Genomic DNA, 13,939 nt, shown 5'->3' on the forward strand with positions numbered 1-13,939 from the left:
TATGAGGATGTTCATTAAAGCTTTAGGTAGAGTACTGAAAATTTTTAAATCACCATAGAGAAATGATTAAAAATTCATGGTACATCTATACCAAGGAATACTATGCAAAGAAAACAATAGTTACAGCAAACTATTAAAAACAAGGGAAATTTTCATAGTACATTAAATTTAAAAGTTGGTTTCAAATTAATATGTACAATATCATCTCAAGTTAGTAGACAATATGACAAAAATTATAACATAATATTCACATTCTTCCTCCCTCTACCATCAAGGAGAATTCAGTCTTTGCCTGCTTAGGTTCCCATCACCGCTGCCACCATCACGTCCAAGCCACCATCACCTCTGCCATCAATGGCATCTTAACTCAAAAGAAGAGTTCTGTTTTTCTCAAATAAATTCTTTGAATTCTGAAATGGGTACTCAAAATAATGGGGGAAAGTAGAGAAGAAACTGGAAAAGGAGTAAAAGGGGAACAACTTCCATCTAAAGGGCAACTAACTTTTTATCATAAAGTGCCACAATGTAGAACAAAAGTATCTTAAAGTGGAGAAGGGGAAGAATTTTCTTAGGGATGTGGAACAGCATCAGGGTAGAAGGGTGCAAGAGGGAAGTGAGTTGTGCAAACTTACTATAGAAATATATTCAAACCCCTTCATGGTTTTGGAGAAGTAGCAATAAAGATTGAGTTGTTTAAACATTAAAAATAGAGAAGCGGGCCCGCTGCGCGGCCGTGCGCCTCGGCCCCGCCATCATGTCTGCAGCAAATCCTGAGACTCCAAACTCAACTGTCTCCAGAGAGGCCAGCACTCAATCCTCATCAGCTACAACCAGCCAAGGCTATGTTTGACCAGAAGGCAAAATCATGCCAAGCACTGTTTTTGTTGGCGGAATTGATGTTAGGATGGATAAAACCGAAATTAGAAGTTTCTTTGCTAGATATGGTTCAGTAAAAGAAGTGAAGATAATCACGGATCGAACTGGTGTTTCCAAAGGCTATGGATTTGTTTCATTTTATAATGGCGTGGATGTACAGAAGATATTAGAATCACAGATAAATTTCCATGGTAAAAAGCTGAAACTGGGCCCTGCAATCAGGAAACAAAATTTATGTGCTTATCATGTGCAGCCACGTCCTTTGGTTTTTAATCCTCCTCCTCCACCACAATTTCAGAATGTTTGGAGGAATCCAAACACTGAAACTTACATGCAACCTCCAACCATGATGAATCCTATAACTCAATATGTTCAGGCATATCCTCCTCCTTATCCAAGTTCACCAGTGCAGGTCATCACTGGATACCAGCTGCCTGTGTATAATTACCAGATGCCACCGCAGTGGCCTGCTGGGGAATAAAGGAACTATGTTATACCGCTGGTAAAGTGAATTAGCCAAAGACATATATATTTCCTGATTTTTTTGCCATATAATGTATGCCTAGAAATATTTTCAAGTGCTTTTTTACATTTACGTTATGTTTTATTAATTTCTTAACCCAATTATTCACCCCCATCAGAGAAACTGCTTTTTGTTTCTGAAGTTGTTCATATGTGCTAGAGCAGTGGCTGTCCTGCATGCAGTAGGTGCTCAGTTGTTTGTTAGTAGAATATATAATCCAAAAGTTAGTGTTAATATGGATTAAGAATTAGCATTAAATCTGCCTCTGGTTTTGCTAGCCATAGAAAATCTGTTGAAGAGAAATGGAGAAATGTGATTGCTATTAATATTGTTAAATAAGAAAAGGAATAAAACAAAAGAGGGTGCTACCTTTAAAAAAAAAAATAGGGAAGCGGATTTGGTCCAATGGATAGGGTGTCCACCTACCACATTGGAGGTCCAGGGTTCAAGCCCAGGGCCTCCTGACCCATGTGGTGAGCTGGGCCACGTGCAGTGCTGATGCGTGCAAGGAGTGCCGTGCCACACAGAGGTGCCCCTGCATAGGTCCCACATGCAAGGAGTGCACCCTGTAAGGTGGGCCACCCCACGCGAAGAAAGTGTAGCCTGCCCATGAGTGGGGCTGCACACATGAGAGCTGATGCAACAAGATGATGCAACAAAAAGAGACACAGATTCCCGGTGCTGCTGACCATAACACAAGCGGACACAGGAGAACACACAGCAAATGGACACAGAGAGCAGACAACTTGGGGGGGGGCCGGGAGGGGACAGTGATAAATAAAAAATAAATCTTTAAAAATATATATATAAATAAACAAAGCGCGTCACTAAGCACTTTTTTAAAAAAATAGTAAAAATAATTTAGTTTTATATAAATTTAATTTCTTTTGGGGGGATTCTTTTTTTTTTCTCTCTCTCCCTTTATTTTTTTTCTAATGTTACATTAAAAAAATATGAGGTCCCCATATCACCCCCACCGCCGTCACCCCACTCCTCCCACATCAACAACCTCTTTCATCACCATGGGACATTCGTTGCATTTGGTGAATATGTTTTGGAGCACTGCTGCACCACATGGATAATGGTTTACATTGTAGTTTACACTGTCCCCCAGTCCACCCAGTGGGCCATAGCAGGACGTACAATGTCCACCATCTGTCCCTGCAGTACCACCCAGGACAACTCCAAGTCCTGAAAATGGCCCCACATCATATCTCTTCTTCCCTCTCCCTACCCTCAGCAGCTACCGTGGCCACTTTCTCCACATCAATGCCACGATTTCTCCCATTACTAATCACAATCATTCCATAGTAGAATATCGGTAAGTCTACTCTAATCCATACTCTATGCCTCCATCCTGTGGACCCTGGGGTGGTTATGTCTACTCCCCCTCTCTATCGAGAGGGGACTTTGATTCCACATGGATGATGGATGCAATTCTCCTGCTTGCAGTTGTAGGCACTCTTGGCTCCCTGGTATGGTGGTTGACCTTCTTCACCTCCCTGCTGGCTGGCCGGGGTAAATCCAATAAACCAGAGGGTAGGAGTTGCAAGTCTGCTGAGGCTCAGGGCCTGGCTGTCACATGGACTGTCCAGAGATTCAGGTCTCCTGAGTCTATACCAACCTCAGTGCCAACCATAGGTCCAAAAAAATTGACAGAAGAGGCATGTGTTGAAAGGTCACATCTGAGTCCAACTCCATCACACTCAGGAACACAAACTCCAAAGAGGGCCAACTGACATGGCACTGAACTCCAGAGTCATCTGCCATGACCATGGAACCTGTGGGTCTCTGTAGCCCTCAGGAGAACCAATACCTGGGCTTGTATCCACTTTGGCTGTCTCTGGGACCCTACTGAGGCGTGCATAAGCGCGACCCCCCCGATGACCTCTTGACTCTTTCTTGGAGACTCATAGCCATATAAACTCATTTGTCCTTTCCATTTCCCCCTTAAATTAAATTTCTATACATACATTTATATATGAAGGTGTATATATATACTTCAACACAAAAAATTAAATTTTAAATTAAAATTTTAACTTTTAATTTTTGTAAATTAGTTATAAAATTGTCCAAATAAATGTTATTAATGAAATAAATTATAAAAATAATTAATATATGCACATCTCTATTGTCTCTTCAGCACCCTTTAATATTTATCCCTGTCCTGCATACTAAGCAAATTCTTCAGTATTACCTTCCAATTCATTCATTCTTCCTACAAGTATGAAATTTTGTATTTCTAAACTATAGGTTTTTTCTGTTTTCCAGTATTTCTAATTCATTCTTTCTCATTTCAGATTTCATTTCTGTAACTTTGTTTTGTAATTTCTCATTTTTTTTGACAGATTTTATGCCTTCTTTTATCTCCTTGGCCACCTTACACATAAATATTTCAAAGTCTTTGTCAGATTATTATTCTTTAATATTAATATCATCTGTAATGAATTCATGTCTTTCTCACTATTAGATTCCTTTATAGATCTGCAGTTATTAATTTGCAGGCTTATTTTGAATTGAATGGATTTTATTTTCATTTTCTCTTTTTCCTTCTGTGCTTTCCCTCATTCAGGAGTTTAAAGTTGCCTCCACCTGGCCCCCCAGATCCCAATCCAGAACATGACTGACTCATAATGACATTTTAGAAATCTGACCTGGTGTGATCATTGAGCTATGGTTACTTAAATCACGGAGTCAGCAAGCAGTTTGGTTCAGTTGCAGGTGAAACTTTTGAGTCTGTGTTCTCCTACCTTCCTAATCATACATTTACAAGGATACAGAGACTCCAAGCATTGTTTGGTAGCAGTTTTGTTGTTTTTGTCCTAACTTTCTTTGAAGAGACATTGAGTCCCACTCCAGCACCTGGCTTTGTGTAATAACCCAGTGTTTCAATCTCCAACTCTCATGGAGCATTTTATCTGAAAAAGCCTAACTTTGGGCTGCTACTGCAGAATTCCACACTCACAGTCAGCAAGCCTCCAACTCCAGCCCACTCATTGCTTAGGCTTCCACGCTCACAGTCAGCAAGCCTCCAACTCCAGCCCACTCATTGCTTACATTGTTTGTTCATTTCTGAAACACAGGGATATTTATCTTATTTTTTAATCCATTATGTTCTAAGATAATCTATATGAAATTTCTAAAATTTGACAATTTTGACCTATGAAAACTAATCACAGAGGTTTGATTTAATATTTTATCTGTCACATCTATATTTTAGAGCAGAGGGAGTATGCCAAAGTATGAATTTACTTTTCCAATTTTACCAGAAGTCTCTCTCTCTTAAAATTCATAATGAGTTAGAAATTAACTAGAAGAAAAATAGACAATAAAGATGCAGAGTCTTTAAGTTCAGAGAGAAGGATTCAGGGAAAGAAATGTTATTCGATTTATGGAGACTACAATGGGAGGGAGGAACGATGGGGAAGAAAAGAACCAGGCTTGGAAAAGGGGGCAAGATGCAATTAAAGGAATCAGGAGGACCATGTTAGAGACATCACTTGTGAAATGTGTTCTAGAGGTCAGACCAGGTGTGGGTGTGGGGTCGAGAAAAAGGCATCATAAGCTTAGATATCAAGTAATCGCAAAGAAAGCAGCTTTGACCTAAAATCCATCACACCGGAACTCAGAAATGTCCTTGTTTTCCCCAAGCACAAAGGGAAATAGTTTAGCTAGCCTGGGGTCAAAGAGGTTGGCTCAAAGAAGCCAAAATTATGTTAATCTGCCTCAAGTTAATTCTCTACAGTTCTGCTGTGTCCCTTGTATTTCCTGGTTGTAGAGAGGTTTTGTCCAAGCTTCTGCACAATAGAGTCAAGGAGACCTGACTCCATGTAGCTGCGTGATGTGATTTACCACAGAGAATGAGTCCTAGAAATGATTAACAGGTAGATCCATGGAGGAAAGAACAGAAATCTCTTGATCTGATGGTGGGTCACTGGAATGAAGACCAGAAGAACGTGATAGGAGCTAATTGAAATGTGATCTTGGCATTTCCCTTTCAGCTCAGGATGCCCTTCCACCAGTCAGCATCTCAGGGGTTCAAAGGCTCTTCTGTAAAATAAAATATGCCACTTACCTAATTCACAAGAGCATCCTAATAACTACTGTCTCCCAAATGCACAGTAATAAAGACACCTAAGCAAAGCCTTTCTCTCCCCCCATCAGAGGTGATATATAATCAAAGGCTTAGCTTGTTTTTATCCTCTAGCCTTCCTGTCTGGGTTAGTATCATTACCATAATTATCTGTCAGTTCACACACTTTTTCTGTATCAACAGGACTGATGAGCTCTTAGCTCCTCATATGTAAATCATTAAGCCAAACTCCTATAATCCCTTGGTATCTGCTGCTACTTTCCATCTACTTCAAATTCACCTCTTTTTGAAATAAAATATTTGCTTGCTGGACTTAACTTCCCAGTTTGGTATTCTGATTACTTCCTCAGTTATGAAGAAAGCTAGCCATTCCATCTTTAGAACTCTGGCTGCCTCTCTCTTTGTGATGAACACGTAAGAAAAGTCAACCCCCTGGTCTACATGGAATCAGTGAGATTTGCATTCCCTGCATACACACCACCTCAATCTATTTCAGGCTTTACTGCACCTGGAGATTAAAAACTTGTTTTCAGACTTGATCACAAAATTGCTTCAAAGGTTTTACGCTTGAGTAAATTGTCTGAAAAGAACTAAGCGAAACCTTACGGGCTCAGTTTAGCTCCTTCTTACCCAGGATGCCAAGACATCTTACAAAAAAACATGAGGGTTTAAAATCAAATAAGGCTATTTCTGTTTATCATGTGGAATCTTTCCCATTGCCTTGAAGTTGCATTTCATACATCTTAATTGGTTACATTTCATTGTTTTAATCATTATGCATTAACCCAAGGGATCATTAGAAAGAGGGAAATTAAAGCACAGCATAATGGCATAGTGTGATGGGAGAAAGGGCACCGGATTTGTTTCTTAGCTTCTTTTGAGCTCAGTTTACTCCTCTCTTCAACCAGGAAAATAGTATTTTTCTTACAGGGGTTATGGGGAATGTATATGGAAGCTTTGAAAACTGTAACGTGCTAGAGCATTTTCATTACTGTTTTTATTATAATAGAATCAGAATAATGAAGTAGAAAGGGATTTTGGAAATAAACTTGTCTGAATTTCAGAGATGAGGAAATTGAAGATCAGAGAGACTTACTGACCTGCTACACATGGTATACAGCAAGTTGAGGGCAACTTAAACCTTGAACCCAGGTATCTGACTCCTTCTCAGATGCTCTCTCCACTACAAGGGCCACACAGGTAAAAGGAAGGACAGAAACTGCCACTTAGGGGATCAGTAAAGAGTAGTGGGGGCTGTGAGGAACTGGAATACACAGGCCCCCTCTAGAAGGGATGACTAAATAATCATCTCCAGGTAATTTTTGCAATATCAGAGTTTAGGCCCACAGTTGCCAGGTCTTCTAGAAATTTTTTCTAGAAAGACCAAAAAAATCTCTATTTTTCTGATATGTTAAATCTCCCAAATTATTAAATGATGTTTCAATTTTTTATATGACGCAGACAAAAAAATAAATAAATAAATAAATCCAGGAGTCAAAATAAGCCCATGTTCTACTCATCTGTAGCCTCTGAAATGTCCAAATTCTTCCTCATGGTATAAAAGCCCACCCATGACCCAGCCCCCATTTCCTCCTCCACCTCACTTCCCACTTCTTGCCTTGTATTTAGGCACCAGCTGCACTGAACAGCTTGTGGTTCAACAAAAATGACCATTAACTCTCACAAACATGGCCACTAATTCTCAGTCTCCTACCTTTGCTGCTTGCTCATATTGTACCCAATGCCTGCAATGAACATCGCGTAACTCTTATTTTCCTTTTGAGATGGTTCAGAACTAATTTCCACTAGGAAATTATCTCTGAACAGTCTTTACACCACCATACCACCTCCAATACATTCATCCTTTATATTCTTTATTAAAAATATATAGTTTTATTAGAGAAGTTGTGAACTTACAAAACAATCATGCACACGAGTGGAATTCCCATAAAACACCCCTCCACCAACACACTAAATTGTTGTGGAACATTTGTTATAGATCATGAGCTAATATCATCAGACTATTATCATTAACTAAGGTCTAAAGTGTACATTTGGTGTATTTTTCCTAACCCACTATTATTAATACAGTATATCCTTGGATTGATGCAAAAATATTACAATATTACTGTTAACTATACTCCATAGGTTATATTAATTCTTTTGTCCCATGCTTCTCCACATTCTTATCACTTTGCAAGAGTGATATACATTTGTTCTAGTTCATGGAAGGACATTCTTATATTTGTACCATTAACCACAATTCTCTTCTATCCTGGGTTCTTTGTGTTATTTAGCCCCTAGATTATTCTCTATATTCTTTTTTTTTTTTAGAAGGTACCATGACCAGGGATTGAACCTGGACCTCATATATAGGAAGAAGGCACTCAACGACTGAGTTACACCTGTTCCCACTTTATATTCTTAACAGTACCTTGCACACCTTAGTCCATTTACCTCATTGTACTGTAAATATTTGGTTTATGACCCTTGCCCCAACCAGCTGATGTTGAATTGAAATTAAACTCTTCATTCTTACTCAAAAGTGACTACTGCTCTCCCATCTGGACTCTCACTGTACTTCTAGAGACTTTAACTCTAAGTACTGCTGATCTGCAGGAAGAGATGCTGAAATTTTCTCTCCAGAGATGGCTTCCTAGAGGAACTCTCCCAGGGACCCAGGTGACTCTCATTGCATGGGAGATTGTGGAAAGTCTCCCTCCTGAGCCCAGCCCTCTATCCTCCATTGACAGCAGCCTGTTCCATGTCTAGGTCCTTCTTTTCCATGTACACTAGTTTTCACTATTTGTGTCTATGTTCTTTGTGCTCCAGCTGAGTCATGCTTTCCTGACTGTTCCTGATCACTAAAGCCAACTCCATAGGGTGCTAATCTGATTCCTTGTTTCCTCTTCCTACATAAGGCCGATTGCCTTGGAAGGCAAATTCTCCTGTATCTTCCCAGCTGCAGATCTAATTGGATTCTCTAATCAGGGATATTTTCATCTGGTGTTTGCCTAGGACTGAGGACCAAGGAGCAAATCCATTCACAAAACACCCACACAAGTAGAGGCTGTCCAGCCTAGCGACTCACATGGGCAAAGCCAGCCCCACGCTTGCAAGCACAGAGACTCAGAGCATCCAATCAGCTCTGTCATCTTCAGATAGCATAGAAGTTGAGCCACTTCTCACAGCTGAGCCAGTTCTCATAATGAATTACAGTCAGGGCCAGAAATCCCATCTCCCCACTGTCAACCTAATGCTCTTTATTTTGTGTTGCCATTAGGGAAATTCACAGATAATTCAATTTTCTTCCTGGGTAGGTAGGGTGCACATCTCCTCCTGCTTTGAAGTAGCTGTGATCATATCACCTGCTTTAGACAATGAAATATGAATGAAGGAACATAGGTCACTTTCGGACAGAAGTCTAAGAGTCTATGTGAGAATCACCATGTCCTTTTTGTCCCTGCCTCAACAATCATGGAACCGTGGTGAAATGGAGTCTCTAATAGCCGAGAACCCCATGTGACTGATGAACTTTGCTACCAGCCTACCTGGATATACATCTTGAGGTAGAAATAAACTTTTGTTGTACTAAGACCCAAGCTTTTAGGACTGTTGGTTACTGTAGTCTAGCTTAATCTGATTAGACACACAAAATGTTGAATTGTATATGGAGTTATATAACCTCTAAGATCTCACCACAAAAGTTTATATTTCCTCATTTATTTAAGGATTAGTTGGGAGATTGCTGTTTTGTTATATTTTTCAATTCCCAAGTTATCTGTTTTCTTTTTAAAGATTTATTTATTTATACACCCCCTCCCCGCCCCATTGCTTTTTGCACTTGCTGTTTGCTTTGTGTGTCCAGTCTCTGTGTATTCTTTTGTGTCTGCTTATCTTCTCTTTACATAGCACCAGGAACAGATCCTGGGACCTTTCAGAGTAGGAGAGAGGCACTCAATCTCTTGCGCCACCTCAGCTCCTAGGTCTACTGTGTCTCTTATTGTCTCTCCTCTGTGTCTCCTTTTGTTTCATCATCTTGCTGCACCAACTCTCTGCATGGGCCAGCACACCTGCGCAGGCCAGCACTCTGTGTGCACCAGTTCTCTCTGCAGATGACCTTGATGCACGGGCAATCTTGCCTTCACCAGGAGGCCCTGGGGATCAAACCCTGGACCTTCTATATAGTACATGGGAGCCCAATTGCTTGAGCCGCATCTGCTTCCCCCAAGTTAAATGTTTTTAAAAATTTATCTTTCATTCATAACTTTTAATTTAGAGATTGTAGCCTGAAAGTTTCTGCTTTGACGATTTTAATGAAGTTTCCTTTGTGACATAATTCTTGACCAATTTTTATAAATATTCATACAATAGAAGTCATGTCCCATTGGTAGCATCTACACTTAGAGCACCAACCTTTATAAATACTGCTTCACCAGAGTTCTGCTACACTCAAGAAGTGCAGGGTCCATTTCCAGTTTTAGAGTGTGTCTTCTTTCTTTGTTCTAAAGTACAAAAGTTCAGAATCAGATCATACAGGGTCTTTTTTTTTTTTAAAAGGAAAATGTTGTAAATTTTATTTTATTTTATTTTAAGAGTTTCTTTTTTAATTTTAATTAAAAAAAACTTAGATTACATTAATGTTACATAAAAATATCGAGTATTCCCACATGCCCTGCTCCCCACATCTCCCACACTTGCCCACATTAACAATATCCCTCATTAGTGTGCTACAGTCATTGCAATCGATGAACACATTTTGAAGCATTGACACTAAGCATGGATTACAGTTTACACTCTGTCCCACACAATTTTTAAAGTTATGACAAGGTATATAATGGCCTGTATTTGTCATTTCAGTGTCATTCAGGACAATTCCCCAGTCCCAAAAATGTCGCCGTATTACACCTTCATACAGGTTATGAGATATGTGCTCTGTTGCAACTACTCTCTGGAAGGAAAGGAGATTTGGGGGGAAAAAGCCTCTAGGGCTAGAAGGAACTTAGCTATTTCAGAATTCACAGCAAGCAGAGTAGTTTGCAGCTTAATTAAAATTCCACTTTTACCAAGAGGCTAATCTTCAAATAACTTACCTCAAGAGTAGGTTCTGGAATCTCAGTTAATTTCCCTGACTGATCTCTGAGTTGTTGATGGAGAGGAGGAATGTGATTTTTTCCTTGGTATCCCATATGTCCTGTACCCAATGCCCTGCAAACTAAGTATGATCATTCCTAATCTAGAAGAGGGAAAGGGAGCTTATCACAGTTAAAGAATTATCAATATCACACAACAGGTGGTAGAATTGAGGTGTAAGCCCTAAGTATAATGTCAGTGTTGCTTCTTCTCTTTCCATTACACCTTGCTTGCTCCTGAGTGCTGTTCAGAGCCTAGACTGGGCAACAGGTCAGAGCCTAGACAGGGCAACAGGCAAGAGGTACTGAGGCTTTGTCACCATAGCCCAGGAAAGTCTAGCTAGAAACAATAGCCACAGGAAATCTTTATTGGCCCCCAACTATTGCACATAGTTGGGGGCCAGTAAATGAAAGGAAATACATGCTGAGAGATTCAAAGTGTGGAGTTTAAGCAGAGAATAAGGAAAATGAATCACAGGTGAGGAAATAAGAGAAGACTTAAGAAGAGAGGAAGATGGAAGAGAAGAAGAAATATTTATTAATTCATTAAAACAGATACATATAAGGATGGATTTTAAAGAAAACTGAATCCATAAGCTCAATATTTTTCCATTTCTCAGATCTGATTTTCCCATTTTGTCATCATTTTCATAAGATTTCTTCTCAAGCACATCCAAGATAACATTCTACCATTTATTAACCTCAGTTGAAATATGTGTATTTTTTTTAAAGTTCCACCAAATTATCAGGGTGGACTCTCAGCTTTGTTCAGCCCAGTTTGGAGTCCTGAACAGAACTACAACCCCCAACTGTGAATATGACCAGTAAAGTGTGTGTGTTTGAGTGTGCACGCATGTGTGCATGTAGGGGGAGGTTATATCCACCCTACCTAAACCACATAAACTGATGGGGAATGATTGATGGACCAAAGGAAAACCATGGTGTTATTAATTGGAGACGGTTCAATAGATGCCAGTCCTACGGAAGCACAGATGTGCATTACACTATATCCTAATTCAAGGTTAAAGATTCCTTCCAAAGCACCCTGTCACACCAATAAAGTTGGCTTCTTGAGTTTCTGCCTTAAGAACTTTGCTATTTAACAATGATAAACTCTAATTTGGGTTATTCATCAGAAGGAAATCTTTTAAGTAGTAATAAATGATTCTCTTAAATTGGCAGAACCATGGACAGCACCCGAGTTTGACACAGAGGTTCTTCTCATATGAAGCAGAAAGAAACTTTAGTATGTTGCTATGTTATATGTTTTATTGATGAAAAAACTAAGGTCCCAAAAAGGGGTGTATGACTTCCTCAACGTTATAGAGAGCTATAGGTGAAATCAAGTGGTTAAATCCAAGTCGCAGCCCCTTTTCTTTACACCTCATTTTCCCAACACATTATGATACCGTGGGAGAAAGGGTGAAGGGACAAATTTAAGGGATAATAATGACACCTGTTATTTCTTCTTGTCCATCATCCATCTCCTCTTATCCTGGGAAATGGATCTTCATTTCTGTTTACAGAATCTACCTTTCCCCTGCTGTAGGGAATATATCCTGCTATCCTGGGGTCGGTGGTGTGATGTGTCCCAAGGACACAAGAAAGCAATTAACTTCTTGCTCCCATAATCTCAATATTGAGTGGAGTTACTCAAGAAAGGACACATAGTTGAAGGTGATACATTTCTTGCTGATACTCTTATGTGGCTGCCCCTAAGAGCTCCCAAATTTAAAGAAACTTTCATTTCATAAAATCTGGAATTGTGCATGTATAAGTGGACACACACACATACACAAACTGATAAGTGCCTTTATTAATTCTAGATTTTCCTTATTTTACTTTTGTTAATTTTATAAGAGTTATTCCTTATTCTTACACTGTTCACCTACCCAAAACTACCAAGAACTAAGAAGCATTTAGTGTTTCTTCATTTCACTAGATAATTCATATTTTTTCCAGAGTTCTGAACAGATCAAGAAAAGCAGAATTTAGCTCCAGGATAATAATTAATTTCTCATTCTAAAATAGAAATATAAAAAGTCTACTCATAATGAGCCTTAAACATGCCTTTGTGACATATTCTAAACTTGTTGTTTCATATGGATGAGTCCATTAATTACTGAGTTTAGACTGATTTATATTTAACTCACAGCTTGTGAGAAATTGCCTTTTATATTATGATACCCAGTTACCCTGAATTCATTTAAAACCAGATGTGATGTAAGTATCAAATTGGCTAGGTTATTGTGCCCAGTTGTTTGGTCAAGCAAGCCCTGGCCTGACCATTAGGTTGAAGACATTTTGTAGATTTAAATCATTAGTCAATTGACTGCAACTATAGGTGATTATATCTACAGTCACTTAAGGAGATTGCCTTCAACAATGAGAGAGGTCTCATCCAATCACTTGAAGGCCTGAAACAGAAAACTGATGATTTTGGCAGTCAGAAGGAAGAAATTCCAGCTCTACTTCAGCCAGCCAGCTTCTCCTGGGGAATTCATAGATGTTCTCATCTTGTGGCCTGCCCTACGAAATTTGAACTTGCCCATCCCCTTGTTGTGTGAGGCAATTCCTATAATAAAAATCTCATAATATTTGCTATATATGTGTGTGTGTGTGTATATATATATATATATATATATATATATATATATATATATACCCTATCAGTTCTGTTTCCTGAACCCTGACAAATACAAGTGTAGCTGGATATTCTGGCAATATAGGAACAATATAATTATTTTTCCTGACCTTAAATATTGGGAGTGCTTAGGAAAATATACTTTTGATATGTCACAAATAGAAAATAGAAAAAGCCATTCCAAGAGGAGCTTAAAGGAACAGAAATATAAGCTCAAAAGAAAAATAAGAAATCATTGGCAAAAAGGGAAGGGAAAGAGGCAAATGATGTTTCCTCTATGTGTCTGCAAGTTGTCTGCAGGGATTTGTCCTTCTTTCTTTCTAGTTCTGACAAAGCATTCCAAATCTGAAATGTATTAAAAAATAAATCTTTAAGAGCTCTAACCCCAAATGAGCCAATTATTCTTTGGCTGTATGATAGGTTCTTAAGGAAGCTTACTAATTCTTTGATGCTAAAATGAGCCCTATTTGAAGAAAGATGTAAAGGAAATTTGGTTCTATCCACAGAGAATTAAGAATTTCTTAAAAACTATTAAGACCAGTCTGTATTCCTCTCACTACATTGGAGATGTCCTATCTTATTTTCTTAAATGAGGAATTACCTGAAAAGTCTCAGAATATTAATGTTACTCTTTGTGATATCCTCATCTTTTAAAATGAACCATTGCAAAT

The 13,939-nt window shown here is 38.9% G+C and overlaps 1 pseudogene; it reads left to right on the forward strand.

Annotated features, from left to right (window-relative positions):
- Positions 1-754: 754 nt before the first annotated feature.
- On the forward strand, positions 755-1,387 carry LOC101419461 (deleted in azoospermia-like; annotated as a pseudogene).
- The last annotated feature ends 12,552 nt before the right edge of the window (positions 1,388-13,939 follow it).

This window comes from Dasypus novemcinctus, chromosome 8, assembly GCF_030445035.2.
Source record: "Dasypus novemcinctus isolate mDasNov1 chromosome 8, mDasNov1.1.hap2, whole genome shotgun sequence".
NCBI classification, from domain to species: Eukaryota; Metazoa; Chordata; class Mammalia; order Cingulata; family Dasypodidae; genus Dasypus; species Dasypus novemcinctus.